This window comes from Bufo bufo, chromosome 3 (assembly GCF_905171765.1).
Source record: "Bufo bufo chromosome 3, aBufBuf1.1, whole genome shotgun sequence".
Lineage (NCBI taxonomy): Eukaryota > Metazoa > Chordata > Amphibia > Anura > Bufonidae > Bufo > Bufo bufo.
The window spans coordinates 108437090-108454230 of NC_053391.1; positions in this window are offsets into that span (position 1 = coordinate 108437090).

Sequence of the window (17141 nt, forward strand, 5' to 3'; positions counted from 1 at the left end):
GACGGGCCCTGAGCTTGACGAACGGCAGAGGGGAGAGGACTGCAGCCTCAAAGAAAGGTGAGAAAACTTTTATCTTATCTGCCTTTCTGCTATTTACTTTGTCATGCTCAGATAGCTCAGTCTGCTGTGGGGTGGTACTGATGTAAGTATAGTAGTCGGCTGTAATGCTGACAGCTTAGAGTCTATTAAACCAATAGTCTGAAATCATAGATCACTCTGGTGTGTATATGTTTTGTGTGTGTCTGTGATTTATGTGAGGAGTGAGTTGAGCATAGACGGTAAAACCACAGACAATTATTCCGACCCTAATCCACCCCACCCAGATGGGTTTCACACAAGGGAGACATGCAGTTAATAATGTCCGCAGAGTAGAAGCAGCCACAGTCGCGGCTCAGGACCCCACGCAACCACAAATACTCCTTCTCGGCTTAGATGCCGAGAAGGCTTTCGACAAGGTGTCTTGGTCCTTCCTACAAACTGTCCTAGATATCCGCGGCTTTGGCAACGGATTTAGGCAATTCATAACTAATACATATACTGATGTCACAACTATGATAACTATTAACGGGAAAAACTCGGGAGTCCTCGACTTCTTTAGGGGTACGAGACAAGGATGCCCCCTTTCCCCAATCTTGTTTAATCTGTCCCTGGATCCGCTCCTATACTATCTTCAATCCACGCATAGTTTTCGTGGGGTGACGATAGGTAACACGGAAATGAGAACGGCAGCATTTGCGGACGATGTCCTGCTCATGATCTCCGACCCCAAAAATTCACTTGAAATTTTATTGGCTGAGATCCAGGATATTGGTACTTTATCAGGATATACCATAAACCTGGACAAAACGGAGGCACTACTAGTGAGCGGACCTGGGAGGCCGATATGGACAAGGGCCTTCCCATTTTCATGGAACGATAAGACCATAACATACCTAGGGGTTTCTATCCCCAAAAAACCATCGCAATTGTATAACTGTAACATAGGACCCTATCTCTCTTCTCTGGAGTCTACCCTGGCGACCTGGAAGCATTTCACACTCTCATATGTGGGAGGACAAACCTTCTTAAAATGTCAGAGTTTCCCAGGCTATTGTATATCCTCCAAATGCTGCCCATCTGCCTTAGGCCTAAAGACGAAAAAAGGATAAACTATCTATATAGGATGTTTGTCTGGAATGGGAGGCGCCCTAGAATAGCTTGGCACATACTACAACAACCAAAATTAAATGGGGGCCTAAACTTTCCTAATATTAGATTATACAATATTGCGGCTCTGATGAGAGTGGTACGAGACTGGCTACACTCTACGTCGAAATACACTCTGGTTACACTGGACCAAGCCTTTATTCCACATATAGCACTACCGAACCTACTGCATATCTCAATCGGAAATCTCCCCCAAATGGTAAAAACTAATCCTCTCCTCATGACAACATGGCGGGCATGGTGCAGGGCAAGAGTTCTGTGTAAATTACATGCATCATTTTCGGTGCATCTGACACTAGTAAGGAACCCCTCATTTCAGAACGGATCTTCCCACTCAACATTCAAACGCTGGCAATCGCAAGGCATCACCAACATTGACAAACTTATAAGCACGCAAACACGAATGGTTAAACCACTCCAGGACTTGCAGAAGGAATACCCACACATAGTTTTTCCTTTTTTCCCATACTTACAAGCAAAAAGCTATATCAATGAAGTGATTTCCGCCTTGACGGAACGTGAGTGGAGTCCATACTTTAAAAAATGGTTCTCGAATCCCAATGAGGGGAAGAAACAAATATCATCAAATTACAAATTCCTCCATGTACCAATTGACTATTCCACATCCACAGTTCCCATGACTAGATGGCAGACAGAGGTACCACAAGCCACCCCATCAGTGATACTCCGGGCACTGGAATTCTCATACAAACATTTACCTGTAGCAAGATACACAGAGATGATCCTACAAATCTGTCATAAATCATATCTGACTCCGAGAAGGGGGTTTAGAATGGGTATATATGACACCACCAATTGCTTTAAATGCGGGACTTTGGACGCTGGACTTTACCATTGTCTATGGGACTGTCCAATGATAAGAAAGTTTTGGGACAAAATCATCACCTTCACTAACACACACTTGACCAATTTTACCCCACGCGACCCACTTTGGGCGCTGTTCGGTTATTTGGATAAGGACAAATACAACTGCACCCCGGGATGTAGGAAACTGCTACACTTTGTGGCAGCGGCAGGCACCAAGGCAATTTTGCAAGTCTGGTTACAGCCCACAATTCCCCCTTTTAAATTATTCTTGGAGAAACTATCTTATATCATGCGCATGGACTGGGTGGAGGCGTCACACCATAAAGACAAAAAAGTAGAACATTTCTTTCAGGTGTGGGAAAGCTTTATTAATATACTGCCGTTACATATCCGTAAGGCCATACACGAATGCTTTTCGGGGACCACGTGGTTTCTGCAACAGATGACAGCGGGCGAAGAACCGGTTCTACTATCCTGAATTGGGGTGGGGGGGATCATTGAGCCCAAACACTCCCGAGCATCTCCGTTTTTGTTCTAGTCTTTTCTTTATTTGTCTGTGTTGTTCTCTAATTCACTACTACAAAGTACAATAGGAATGAGACAATATCAGGGCATCTACCCCGGGAGCCCACTAGGGATCATATCAGTCTATAATATTAAGGCTCTCTCGGGGATGGCTGCTATTGTATCCCACGGAGGCGGACGGCTAATACTGACAGTTTAGTTGGGTTTTTGTCAGCCTCTGTATGTTCATGGACACTACAACTGGTAAATTACTTTGCACTTGTAAGAATGGATACCAATGGTAGCAGTGCGACACTGCCTTTGTTTGTATGTTTATTCTTTAAATATTTGAAAACTTAATAAAAACAGTTAAAAAAAACAGAAAAAAAAACACAGACAAATGGAGGGGACAGTAACCTCCTGGTTAGGAAGGGGGCGCTGTAGCGCCGAGGTGTGGGACAAAGTAAACTCCGGCTGACCTGACCAGGAAGACTGTAGAGCCTCATGACCCAAAAGGGAAGACTGCAGAGATATTCTCTACCTGACCTGACCCCAGGAAGACGCGACGGAGCCCGCCTGACCCTCTAGGGGGAAGACGTGCGGGGAGTCCCAGCTGACTAGTCAAAAGTGATAGTCAAATTTGAGCAAACCAGTGGGGAGGGTGAATCCTTTGTCTGCGGAGGAAAGGGTTAAAGGTGCTGATCACTCCTCTGTTTTGTGTGTGTGTCAGTCTGAAATACTGTTGTTAAGATGGGTCAGTCCCACTCACATGGAGAAGGAGAATATACTGCTCCTCAGATTGTAGCGAGAGAAGAAGGAAGTCAACATGTGAAAAGTTATAAGAAGTTAATGAAAATTGCAGGATGTGATATAAATGGAGAATTGAATGTTGAAATATTGAAACGGCTGGTACAGCGATGTCGGGGAAAGCTGAATGATGAAGGATTATTAGGTGCAGCACAGGCATGGCACCGAGCGGCAAGTCGATTTATGGCAACTGGAGGGACAGAAAGATGGGATGAAAAAACAAAGATGTATATGTATACTGTGGGACCAGATGAGTCACCACCACCATATCAGGGTGCTCACAAACAAAAGAACTCGCAGCCCCTGTTGAAAAGTGCCCTCCCCAACAGAGACCTGAGGGGTGGGTTTGTACTGGCTGCAGGCAGAAAAATCCAGATGCACATAACACTTGCCTGGCATGTGGAGCCCCCATGCTTCGTAACGCCTCCTCTCTGATAGCAGTAGCTGCAAACCCCTCAGCCCCCCCCCCCCTTGTGGCTGCAGATAATGTACCGCCTCTCATCTCCCTTGGGGAAACACAGGAGACAACTCAGCCCATGACCCCCCTGCCAGCGCCCATATATCCAGTCATAAATGCTGACGGCACCTACTACGTACCAGACAGGGGAGTGTCACAAAGAGGGAAATCAGTGGTGTCAATCATGATGGGGGCAGGAGAGGGGGGGGGAGTGAAGAGAACAGGAGCTGCAAAATCTAACAGAATGGAGGATCAGAAAACAGACGATGAGGACAAGGAGAGTACAGGTGTACCAGAAGGTGTAGCAGATGAGGAACCACCTGAGTTGGATGATATGTCCAGAGTAGAGAAAGAGAAGGAACTGGATCTGATGGTAGCCAAACTGTCTGGACAAATAGACATCCTAACACGACAAGCCCAGACCTCAACAGCCAGGTCCAGTGAGGAGTATAAAACAGGAGGAAGATATGTTACGTTTAGCCCCACCCAAGCCACAAACTTAGTGAACTCACTCCCGGATCCAGAACTGCACCCTATGCCTTTCTACAGAGCAATAGAGCAGATAAGGAAGATGCATTCAGCTGCATGGAGGGACTTGTCTGGGCTGGTACAAATCAAAGCAGGGGACTCCTTCTGGCCCACCATGCAGCGAGAATTGAATCTCCCACCGTATGCATCAGAAGAACACTTAAAGACATATGAGTCAGGGGAGGAGTTTAGTCAGAAATTGGAGGAATGGGCAAGGGGGAGATTAGCTGATCAAGCTACACAGATACAAGATATAAAGCAGGATAAAAGTGAATCCGTAGAAAAATTTGCTAACAGGATGGAACAGATGTTCCGGTATCTAGGATTCAATCGTAATGATACAGTACAAGTAAGAATGTTATCCAGTGCCTTCGTGGATGGGCTAAAAATACCTATCCAAAAAGCCTTAAAAATTGCCCGCCCTGAGTATCGGACGGTTGACCTGGAAACACTTGTAGTAATAGCAAAAAGCATTGAGGCGGCCCCTCAAACTCATCCTGTCATGGTTAGCAGGGAAGGGCCCAGGGGAGCAGAAGACAGATTTCAGGATCCAGCCTGGAGAGCCCGTATCACCTGCTATGGATGTGGACAACAGGGACATTTTAAACGGGAATGCCCACATTGGCCAAGGGAGGGGCAGAGGAGACCTTCCCAATTTCCCCAGGCAGTTCAACAAATGGGGGCACCCCCAAATCAACCGTAGGAAGGGGGCAAGCCGGATCCACAAGTCGGAGAGGCCATTAATACTATGGCTTTGTGTCCTCCCCAGTGTGGCCCTACACCAACTGTGCAGCTGCAGGTGGGGGGGAACCCACACACCTTTCTTGTGGATACTGGTGCAGCCAGAAGTGTGCTCCGACTTGAAGAGATCTATGACCCGTCCTTTCTGGACAATATTACTGTACAATGTATTGGCATTGATGTTGCCGCAAGAACATCTGTGCTGACTAAACCATTGCCTGTGTCCTCAGGTTTAGTCCTTTCTCCCACGGTCCTGTCACAATTTGTAGTGTCTACTACCTGCCCTCTCAACCTCTTGGGGGCAGACCTACTCCAGAAAATGCAAGCAAACATCCAGTTCCATGAAAACGGAACAATTACACTTTCTTCCCTCCTACAACCAGAAGAGACAGTTATGCTTGCTGCCCTACAAATAATACAGGATGAGATATCTGGAACAGCTATCCCATCAGATGTAATGAAGCTGATACCTCCCCATTTATGGTCCTCAGGGCCACAAGATATTGGAAGACTAAAGGTCCAGCCAGTAGTAGTCACGCTCAAGCCAGGTGCCATCCTACCACGCAAACCCCAATATCCATTGTCAGTGGCACAAATAGATGCGGTGACTAAGCAAATCCTGGCATTCCAGGAAAAGGGAGCAATAATTAAAACAACCTCTCCGTGTAACACGCCCCTTTTCCCAGTTAAAAAGAAGGGGAAAAAAGGACAGCCAGACACTTATCATATGGTACAAGATCTACGGGCTGTCAATGAAGTTACAATCCTGGAAACACCAGTGGTATCAAACCCATATACCCTTTTGTCATGTGTGCCTCCAGAAGCCACCCGTTTCACTGTAATTGATTTGGCGAATGCCTTCTTCTCTGTGCCACTTCCTTGACCCAGTGGCCAGAGGAAGTCCATCATGTATCCGAGCCATTCATGCATGTCACTTGCTATTGGATAAAACGGCTGATGTTGTCCTGGGTCATTCACTTCAAATCCTGGCCCCTCATGACATATCAGCCATCCTTCAGCAGACTCAGCCAAAACACTTGTCTGCAGCTAGACATCTCAGAATGCAGTGTTCTCTCTTACTTCCGGATACGGTCACTATCAGCAGATGCCATGTCCTCAATCCAGCTTCACTCCTTCCTTTCCCTCAAGGGGGGTCTCAAGAAGGGAAGGACGACAACATCGATGCCACATACTCAGATGATGAGTTTTATAACGGGTAAGCCTATGATTGCCTACAATTAATTGAACAAGAAACTGAGCCCCTATGGAACATCAAAGAAACTCCTATTCTGGACCCGGACTTGACACTGTTTGTGGATGGATCTAGATACGCAGATGAAACAGGAAAATTCCACACAGGATATGCAGTTACCTCAATGGAAACAGTATTACAACAACAACCCCTTCCACCGGATAAATCAGCACAGGAGGCTGAATTAATAGCTCTGACTGAGGCTTGCAAGATGGCAGAAGGGAAAACTGCAAACATCTATACTGATTCACGTTATTCCTTTGGAGTAGCCCATGACTTTGGACCAATATGGAGAAGCAGGAAGTTTCTGACAGCAGGAGGCACACCTGTGAAGAATGCGGAAGCTGTGCAGGCCCTGATGGAAGCTCTGAGCCTCCCCATACAAGCTGCAATTTTGAAGATCAAAGCCCATTCAAAAGCGGAAACTCCAGAGGCCCAGGGGAATGCTCTAGCAGACAAGGCAGCTAAAGAAGCGGCAGTGAGGGAAACTAAGGATCTCAGCACCATAATGGCTTTCGCTCCGGGTAAAGTGGCCAGGAAAGAAGGTGGAATTCCAAAGGGATTGTTCCTCGCTAAGGATATCTTGGAAGACAGACAATGTGAGGCTACAGATGATGAGCATGAGGTGTGGGCTCGGAGAAATGCTGGCCCAGATGAAGATCGAATATGGAGATTGGGCCACCTCCTGTGCCTAACGAGAAGTTTATATCCAAATGTAGTCTGTTGGGCCCATGGACCCACACATCTAGGGAAGACAGCCATGAACAATCTCCTATCCTCCATATGGTTTGCACCCGCCATCTCCACCTACACCTCTCGATATGTGAACAGCTGCATGGTCTGTGCCAAGTGCAATCCAGGGAAGCTGGAGAAGGTTCCCACAAAGTGCCTAGCAAAACCCTTGTACCCTTTCCGAAGGATCCAAATCGACCACATCCAAATGCCCCCTACACAGGGGTTCCATTATGCTTTGGTGGTTGTAGACATGTTCTCTGGATGGCCAGAAGCCTACCCCGTGAAGAACCAGACAGCGAAAACTACTGTGAAGAAGTTGTTGAACGAAGTGGTTTGCCGGTTCGGCGTACCTGAAGTGATCGAGAGTGATCAAGGGACTGCTTTCACTGCGGACATTGCAGAGGAAATATGGACAGCTCTGGGAACGCAATTGGCCTTTCATACACCATACCGACCACAAAGCAGCGGAAAAGTAGAGAGAATGAACAGCACTCTGAAACTAAAGATGCTGAAGATGGCCCAAGAGAGTGGCAAACCATGGCCAGAAACCCTTCCAATTGCCCTGGCCAGTGTTCGCCATACTCCCAGGGGAAAAGAGAAACTATCCCCCTTTGAGATCCTATTTGGTAGTGCCCCTAAGCTAGGACAGTATTTTCCAGAACAGCTTGCATTACAGTATGACTGTCTAGCTGATTATGTGATTGCTCTATGTAAACATTTGACTGATCTACATTTTCGAGTTTTTTCTTCAATTCCAGATCCTGAGCAGATTCCTGGAAGTCACAAGTTGCAGCCCGGAGACTGGGTCCTGGTAAAGAAACACATCAGAAAGACACTGGAACCCAGATTTGAGGGGCCTTACCAAGTACTGCTCACCACAGCTACCTCAGTGAAACTTGAGGGAAAAAAGACTTGGATACACGCATCCCACTGTAAAAGAATCACGAATCCTGACCCACCTCCTGAACAATGATGATATCCTTTTTCATTCTATTCATCATATGGGGGGGGGGAGGGGGGTTATGTAAGCTCAGACAAATGTTTCTACAAAGATGTGTGCCCAAAACCTCCGCTGAAATGTCATTATTGGGAACCACATTCAGACAGAAGTCCTTTGGTCTTCTGGGTCAACTTAACTAAAGAACTTCAAGTATATGACTTTGATTACTGTGATGTTGCTGATTGCAGATGTTATGATTTGATGACCATACAGGAGTATAAACTGTTCCAATGCTATATCTGTGCTACTGAAGCAGGTAACTCTTACTGTTCCTCCTGGTCTAATGTCATCACTAACACAGGGGAAGATTGGGGATATAGGCCCCAAAAGGCTTTAAAAAGTAAGGATAAACAGGGAAAGAACCTGATACATAGAATGCGTTTATTTGACAGAAATGTGGGGAAAACTCGGCCCAGTGGTTGTCAGCTATATCCAAATACTATAACTTACAAGGGTCCCCAAAAAATGTTACCCCCTGACCCGAACATTGCAGAACCCACAAAGGACAGATCTGGGCATGTACGTACTCAGAAGATACCCGTCAAATTATAGAAATTATGCACCTTGGGGCCAGTTCTACCTAAAGGATTTGGCAAGTAGGTTCATTGGCCCCACTCCAACCCCTGGAAACCCCTTACTGTCCCTTGCTCGCAGTCAGGAGGGAAGGAAACCCTACACAGTGAAAGAAACCTTAGTCACAGAAACTGACTTTACAGATCGTAATGTGTGGCTTGATTGGGTGAGATATACTACAGCCCAGGCCAATAGGAGTGCGTGTATAACTTGTGCTGCAGCCCGGCCCCACCTAGGTACCGTTCCTCTGCATCTCCGTCGAGATCATTTCACCTGTTTCCTTGGCCTATACACCAATTCCACATCTAAAGATATAGCCTTTGAACGATGGAAAAACCAGTACCCTCTTCTTAATGAAGGCCCCAAGATAGCTGGTATTACTATATACAAGGGCAACTACACTTGTTTTGAGATAGAGGGCAAGGAAGGAAAGGAGATGGGAAAATTCCCAGAAGGATATTGTGGTGAGATAGTAAATACCACTGGACAGGAGTATAAAATCCATTTGGTGAACCAAACCCAGGCTCTAGGAGATATAGTATGGATATGTGCAGACATTAAATTGAGAACAAAAATCGAGGTACAATGGCATGGTCAGTGTGCATTAGCCATGGTATTGATGCCCTTCCATATTTTCGATATCCCTGATTGGAAGAAGGTTGTAAGTCATATACAGCAGTCTCCAAGATCCCAGGATCACATAGGGACGAGGGGAAAACGGGAGACTATTCCAGGTGGTAGTTTGGATGCCCATGTATATATAGATGCTATTGGAGTCCTGAGGGGGGTCCCTGATGAATTTAAGGCACAAAATCAAGTTGCAGCAGGATTTGAATCTATATTCCCAATAATTGTGGTAAACAAAAATGTGGATTGGATAAATTATATCTACTATAACCAGCAACGCTTTGTGAATTACACTCGGGATGCCCTAAAAGGTATAATAGAACAATTGGGTCCCACTAGTACTATGGCATTCCAGAACAGAATGGCTTTGGACATGTTGCTGGCAGAGAAAGGAGGAGTTTGCAAAATGATAGGAGAATCCTGCTGTACTGTCATACCCAATAATCTAGGGCCCAATGGGCAGGTCATGAGTGCTTTAAAGGGATTGTATATCGCTATTTAGAATAAGTGACTTTTAAAAATACCTTTAATAGTGATACAGTGGGTATAGGTATGTATATACCAACAGTGAGTGCTACAATTTCAAAAGGTTTATATATAAATTTCTTTTGACAGGGGAGTAGTAACCCCTAACAAAGGACATGTGCTAGTGATACAAGGACTATCAATAGACTTAAGGTGGTCCGAGGCTCAAAATCGAAAAAATTATTATGGGCTGGTGGGAGGATACCGTTGTCTTCCCAGATCAGCACCCATGGTGGAGTGAGAACATCTCTTTTTGGACACGTTATATTGACGATGTCTTCCTGATCTGGGAAGGCACCATTCCAGCTTTCCACAGATTTATCGATACCCTCAACCATAATGATTTCGGCCTGAGTTTTACCTATGAAACCCAATTAGGACAGATCACCTTTCTGGATGTGGTGGTGACTAAAGTAGAGGGTACCTTAAACACCTCAGTCTTTCGGAAACCTACGGCAACTAATAGTATCCTCCATTGGGAGAGCCACCACCCTACCGCAGTCAAAAAGGGGATCCCAAGGGGACAATACCTGCGAGTCCGTAGGAACTGTTCCTCGGGAGTCAATTTTTATCAAGAATCAGGAAAACTCAGGAAGAGGCTGAGGGAAAGGGGCTTTCCCCCTAAGATCCTTAGGGACTCTTTCCAGTTCGCAGAGTCTAGGAAAAGAGACGAACTTCTGATACCAAGAGTGAGAGACATCGGCGATCACCCGATACGTCTCGTCTCTACCTTTGACTCTGGGAACAGCGAAGTGGTGTCTATACTAAAAAGGCACTGGGCAATTCTGACTATGGACCCCGACCTCACACAGGTAATTAGGAACTATCCACAAGTAACGTACCGCAAAGGGAGAAGCCTACGAGATCGGCTAGTCCATAGTCATTATGAGGGCCCAAAAAGAGAAGGCACATGGCTAGACCGTAGGCCCCTCGGTGTCTTTAGATGTGGCTCCTGCAAAGCATGCAAGTTTATTAACCCATCTAAAACAATAACTTGCTCGGTGACCCAACGACCTTTTGTGATTCGTGACTTCGCCAATTGTAAAACTAAAGGCGTAGTCTATATTTGCCAATGTAGCTGCCCGCTTGACTACATTGGCAAAACAAAGAGGGAATTACGGAGAAGAATCTGTGAACACCTGAACGACATTAAAAAATCTAAAGACACCCCGGTGGCCCACCATTTTAACAACTGCCATAAAGGGGATGTAAGCTCGGCCCGTTTCTCGGTGCTGGAGGTGGTCCCTTTCCCTGAGAGGAGAGGTGACTGGGACAAGAGGATTCTCCAAAAAGAGTCCTCTTGGATCTATCGCTTTCAATCCCAGTCCCCTCTCGGTCTCAATGAGAGACTAAACTTTGCATGTTTTATTTAATATCCTCCTTGTCTTAGGGTTAATTTTGACATCCCTCAGTAATCTTTCCAAATATCACTGGTATGTGACCCAGGGTTCTGGGCTGATCAGTGCGAAAAGCACCACTAAAATAAGGGGTGTTCAAGACTGAATCCCCATATCTAATTAATAACACTACCTTGTACCTCTTGATTTTATCAAAATCAATATAGAGGTAGGTGTGTGGATGTATCAAATTTTGTTAATATCCTCCCTCAGTATCATATTGTGCTGTTTGTCTTGTGATTCATTACTGTTCAAAAATTTAAAAAAAGGGGGTTGTTCCCGAGGGTTCTCTAAAATTATTGCGCCCCCAGGTTATTATTTTTATTATCTGGTGGCACTTTCATACTTAGGGCATGCCATCCACAGCCGTTTTCAGCTTTTACCGACTGGCTCATTTTTTCAAACCCCCTGTGATTCTTCATGCATTGACAGCACGGCCCCTGTTATCTTCCGGTGCCGGCATCGGGCCCTATGCGGCTCACGATGCGTTCCACGGTACCGGAAGTGACGCAGGCCGGAAGTCCTGTGCGTTCCATCATGCGCTCCAGGAGACCGGAAGTGCCTTCTGACGTCCGGGCCCTCTGTATCTGTATTGGCATTACACCTGGGCCCTCAGCCTATACTCACTGGCCCCCTCATTAATCCCCATGTGCTCGCATGGTTAACATGGTCCTTGTTATCTTCCGGTGCCGGCATCGGGCCCTATGCGGCTCACGATGCGTTCCATGGCACCGGAAGTGACGCTGGCCGGAAGCCTGATGCGTTTCACCATGCGCTCCAGGAGACCGGAAGTGGTTTTTCCGGCGTCCAGGCGCATTCATCAGACCCTATAAATGGGTTTTATTTCCACCTGCACTCCACCTGGGCCCAAAGCAGGCTACTGGGGGAGCCAATGGCCAGCATCAACACCATGTAAGTCTTTTATGCTACTTGAATCTGCAGGAGTTATTTATAGAGCTGCGAGTGATGTTAATATATACTGAAGTGTCCCTTTGTATATACACTTTTTTTAAGGTATCACGTATTGATGTAGCTATCTTGCCATCTGGTAATACTATATCTACGCCTCCTCCTATGAACATCTATAGCTAAGTATCGTTCCTATAGATATTAACGCTATCATTGGTCACATCTGTATCTGTACTGGACTCTGTCCTTTTCTACCTACCTCCTGATGAGCCTGATTCTATACAGGCGAAACGCGTTGAGGTCTGTGTAACAAGATGTGCATTTTTTAAAAACGTGCGTATTATTTATCTGAGAGGATTGGTGATTTCCTGAGTATCTGGATCCCTCCCCACTCCTTCTCTTTTTGTATATGTTTTTTTGAATTTCGGAGAAGACAGGTGGTGACCCTGATCACCTGAGCCACCTGCCCATTCCCCCGTTATATTTTGATATTATCGTTGTATACCTATCATTATTCCCTGGCTAGGGTCAAACTAGGGAGTCGACAGGTATAGGTTCGGGGACAGGGAACCTCCACCATCAGGGGGTTACCCTGGGCTGAGCAGTATTTAGGGCATTTAGGGTAAGCATCAAGTCTGCCCTGCCCTTTTCCCTCAGACCCTATCGTATTTATATAATAATTTTTTCAATTTTGAGCCTCGGACCACCGTAAGTCTATTGATAGTCCTTGTATCACTAGCACATGTCCTTTGTTAGGGGTTACTACTCCCCTGTCAAAAGAAATTTATATATAAACCTTTTGAAATTGTAGCACTCACTGTTGGTATATACATACCTATACCCACTGTATCACTATTAAAGGTATTTTTAAAAGTCACTTATTCTAAATAGCGATATACTTAAAAACCCACGTGACAATATTAATCTAATAATAATCTAAACATTAGGCTCTTCTACTTTAAAGGGATTGACCTCCCTATCTGAAGAATTAAAAAAGAATTCGGGAATAGACAATTCATGGGCAGAAGGGCTAGAGAACTGGTTCAAAAATTGGAAGCAGATGTTGTTGCAAATTGGTATCATCATCATCGTTGTTTTGATTTTGCTTGTTCTAATTATCTGCTGCATTATTCCCTGTGTAAAGAAATTGTTCAACAAGGCAGTTGATGAGGCCACACCAGAGATGATGATGGGAGAAGTGTATGAAGACTTCGATCCAGAAAATCAGGAGCACTAATGACCTCCAGTCCCCCCATGTAATGTCAACGCCGGTTAGGAAAAGATCATCTGACTTCCCCGTGCTCAAATCCAGTGTCACGGGAGGTTGTTCGCTAGGAATGACTTGTCGTGGAAGCTGGTGAAGAGGACGTCGGAGCATTGGGACAGATGGTTAGGTTTAGGGAGAGAATGAAATTCAAGGGGGGACTGTTAAAGATATGTGAATTTTAGATATACAAAAAATAAAGAATTTTATTCTATATTTTTTGTATATCTAGGACTGTAATGAGTTAAACTTTTTCTCTTCCAAGTGCCTCCCTCCCACCCCTCTCTTTGTCTCAAGCCGGAGAGGTGAGGAAGGGGGGCAAAGGGCAAAGTGCTGTGCTGTGGGTAGTGTCTGATTTCTCACCTTTCTGTGGTGGAATGTGTAAACCAATCATATGGCTAGATGATATATGTTGTTCACTGCCTATAGAGAAGCACCTCTTTGAAGTGTCACATATGACGTATGCAGTAGTATTGTTAGACTGTCCACCATTACAAAATGGAGACCCTTAGATGTTTACATTAGCTTAACATTCCAAGGTGGTACCCACTGCGCAGATGTTAAGAGTGTTATCTCTGTTTCTCTTATCTCTTTTTCTCTTTGACCAATGAAACAATGGTTTGTGTCTCAGTGAGGACTGCCCTCTTCTGAAGATATATATATGCTTACCTCATGTAATAAAAGTTAGAGAGAGAGAGATTGCTTTGACCAACTTCTGTGTCAGTGTTCAGTCTTTCTACCACGCGTGGATATTAACCCCCTGAGGGTACATTGATTCGGAACACCAGAGTGTATCTTAAATGCCCTAATTTAGTTGTGGCTTTAACAGTTAGATCATGTGACCTCACTGACCAATCCTAGCCCTCCTGAACATATATAAGTGGCTCAGCCCTCTTCCCAGATGCCCCAGGTCCTTGTGTCCTGCTAAGGTGCCTGATATTTGCTTGTGTTCCTGACTCGTACTTGTATTCCTGGATTCTGCTACCTGTTTGATCCCTGCCTGCTTGCCTTGACTCTCCTGTTGCCGATCCGGATTGCCTGCCCTGTACTTGTGCCGCCTGCCCAGACCTATTGCCTGTTTGACTTTGCCTCTGCCTCATCCTTCGATCCTGCACTGATGCTCCTGGTTACCACTCAGCCTGCTGACAACACCTGTACCTCTGGTACCTCCTGGTCCGCCTAGACCAGATGCCTCATGTGCCAATCCTCCTTAGGAGGTAGCGACCTGGTGTTTCCCTTGGAAAAGTCTATCCCCACCATCAGGGGTACTGTGAAGATCGAGGGGTTCACTTAGACAACGCCCTTAGAGGAGGTAGGAAACATGGCACAGTGGGTTCACACCCGCTGGTTCGTGACACAGAATACTACTGACTATGGATGGATATCTGGCTTGGCATTTTCCTTTGTCATATTCCAAGGCTTGTTAAAAAGTCGGATTTTGACTCATAGGGAGCCTTTTCCACAAGGTGGCGCTAGTGAGATTATACTTTTCCCTAGGGAAATAACTCTTTGCACAATATTGTGAACTAAATAAACTCGCTTCAACTTTTCCCATTATTGACGCTCAAAAGGCATTCGATAGGAAAAAACGGAATTAATCTTTTTTAGTTCGAGACAAATTCAGCTTTATAGCCCATTTATCCACATTATATCCAAACCCATCCGCAAAAGTATTCCTCAATAGCTCTGTATTCCAAAAATTTACAATAACCAATGGAACCAGGCAGGGATGCTCCTTATCTCCCCTTTTTTATTCTATCCATTGAACCCTTTGCCGAATTCATTAGACAGTCTCTTAAGAGTCTAGGGTGGGATCAACTGAACACAAATTGGTGTTATTTGTCTACAACATTATTCTAATAATCACAGACCCTTCAACTTAATAAGACATGGCTCTTATTACAAATTATTCCGCGCGACGGGGAGATGCAGCGGCGGCCGTGCAGGAATCCAGAGGGATGCGGGGGTCGTGGAGCAGGTAAGTATGCTCTAGAGGAGTGGCCCGGGTATTCTGGGAGTCATTTTAGGGATTGAATAACCCCTTTCAGTTTCCCTTAAATACCCATTTTCGTGTGTCTGATAATACACACTGACAAGCAAAGGGGTAACAATGCTTTGAACTTTTGACTTTCAGGCTTCATATCCCACCATCCACTACAGGTTCAAATATGAGACTACCATCATTTTATAGACAATCATCTTGGCCATCTCATATATAAATTGGATTTGCAACTACTGAGCTGATCCTGTAAAAGATTGTAGGTGAAGGCCTGCTGGTGAGCTGACCCTGAAAAATTATGTGCGAGGGCCTGCTCTGCCCTTGGAAAACATTATATGCGAGGGCCTGCTGGTAAGCTGACTCTCTAGAAAATTATTAAGGGGTGCATGGGAATACAGTGTATTCAGTACATTATAAACAACACATTTAAAGTGCCTTTATGTTCATCAGCTTTCCTATGGTGGAGTCGAGAAGTCATTGTCAATCCAGGCCTTGTTCATTTTTCTAAGAGTCAACCTGTCAGCATTTTCTGTTGACAGGCGGATACGCTTATTAGTTATTATGCCACCAGCAGCACTAAATACACACTCAGACAAAACACTGGCGGCAGGGCAGGCCAGCTCCTCCAAGGCGTAAAGCGCCAGTTCGTGCCACGTGTCCAGCTTGAACACCCAGTAGTTATAAGGCACTGAGGGATGATTGAGAACACTGACACGGTCTGCTATGTACTCCTTCACCATCTTTCCAAATTTTTCCATCCTTGTGACACTAGGCCGCGCATCAGGGTGAGGATGCTGGTGGGGTGTCATGAAACTGTCCCAGGCTTTGGAGAGTGTTGCCCTGCCTCTGTTGGGACTGCTGTGTGTTCCCCTTGTCTCCCCTCCTTGGTTGGCCAAGGAACTACAGGCTCTGCCGCCAGTGTTGTCAGATGGAAATTTTTGGAGCAATTTTTCAACAAGGATCTTCTGGTATTGCACCTTTTGCTCGTCCTCTCCACCAGAGGAATGAGAGATGAGAAGTTCTCTTTGTAGCGGGGGTCGAGAAGGGTGAACAACCAGTAATCCGTGTTGTCGAAAATGCGTATAATGCGTGGGTCACGAGAAAAGGCAGCCTAACATGAAGTCAGCCATGTGTGCCAGAGTACCAACAGGCAAGACTCCGCTTCATCAGGAGGATCACTCTCAATCTCCTGATCCTCTTCTGCCCACCCACACTGAACAGATGGAATTAAACTTCCATGGGTACTACCCTCGGAAGCAACCATCTCCTGTCCTCCTCCTCCTCTTTATCATCCAATTTGCGCTGAGAAGATGAACTGAGGGTGGTCTGGCTATCACCCTGTGTAATGTCTTCACCCCTTTCCACCTCTTCCACATGCAAAGCGTCGTCCTAAATTGTGAGCAGCGAGCGTTTGAGTAGACACAGAAGTGGGATGGTTACGCTGATAATAGCGCTATCGCCGCTCACCATCTGTGTTGATTCCTCAAAGTTTCTTAAAACCTCATAGAGGTAAGACCATAGGCGTGCGCAGCCTATTCCATTAGGTTGTGCACCCTAAAGCTCAAATACACACGCCGCGAGCGTGTGTGTGTGTATATATATGTCGCAGGGAAATGATGAAAATGGAGATTTGATCAAATTCCTAAGAGAGATGATCAATTCACGGAAGATGTTTAAAATAACATTTCTGTGGGGTGATTTCCCTAAAGAAAGTAAGTGATTTAGTTCAAATCCCTTAACTGTTTTAGTGAAAAGATGAAATAAACAAGTAAGGAGTCCTGGAAAAAAA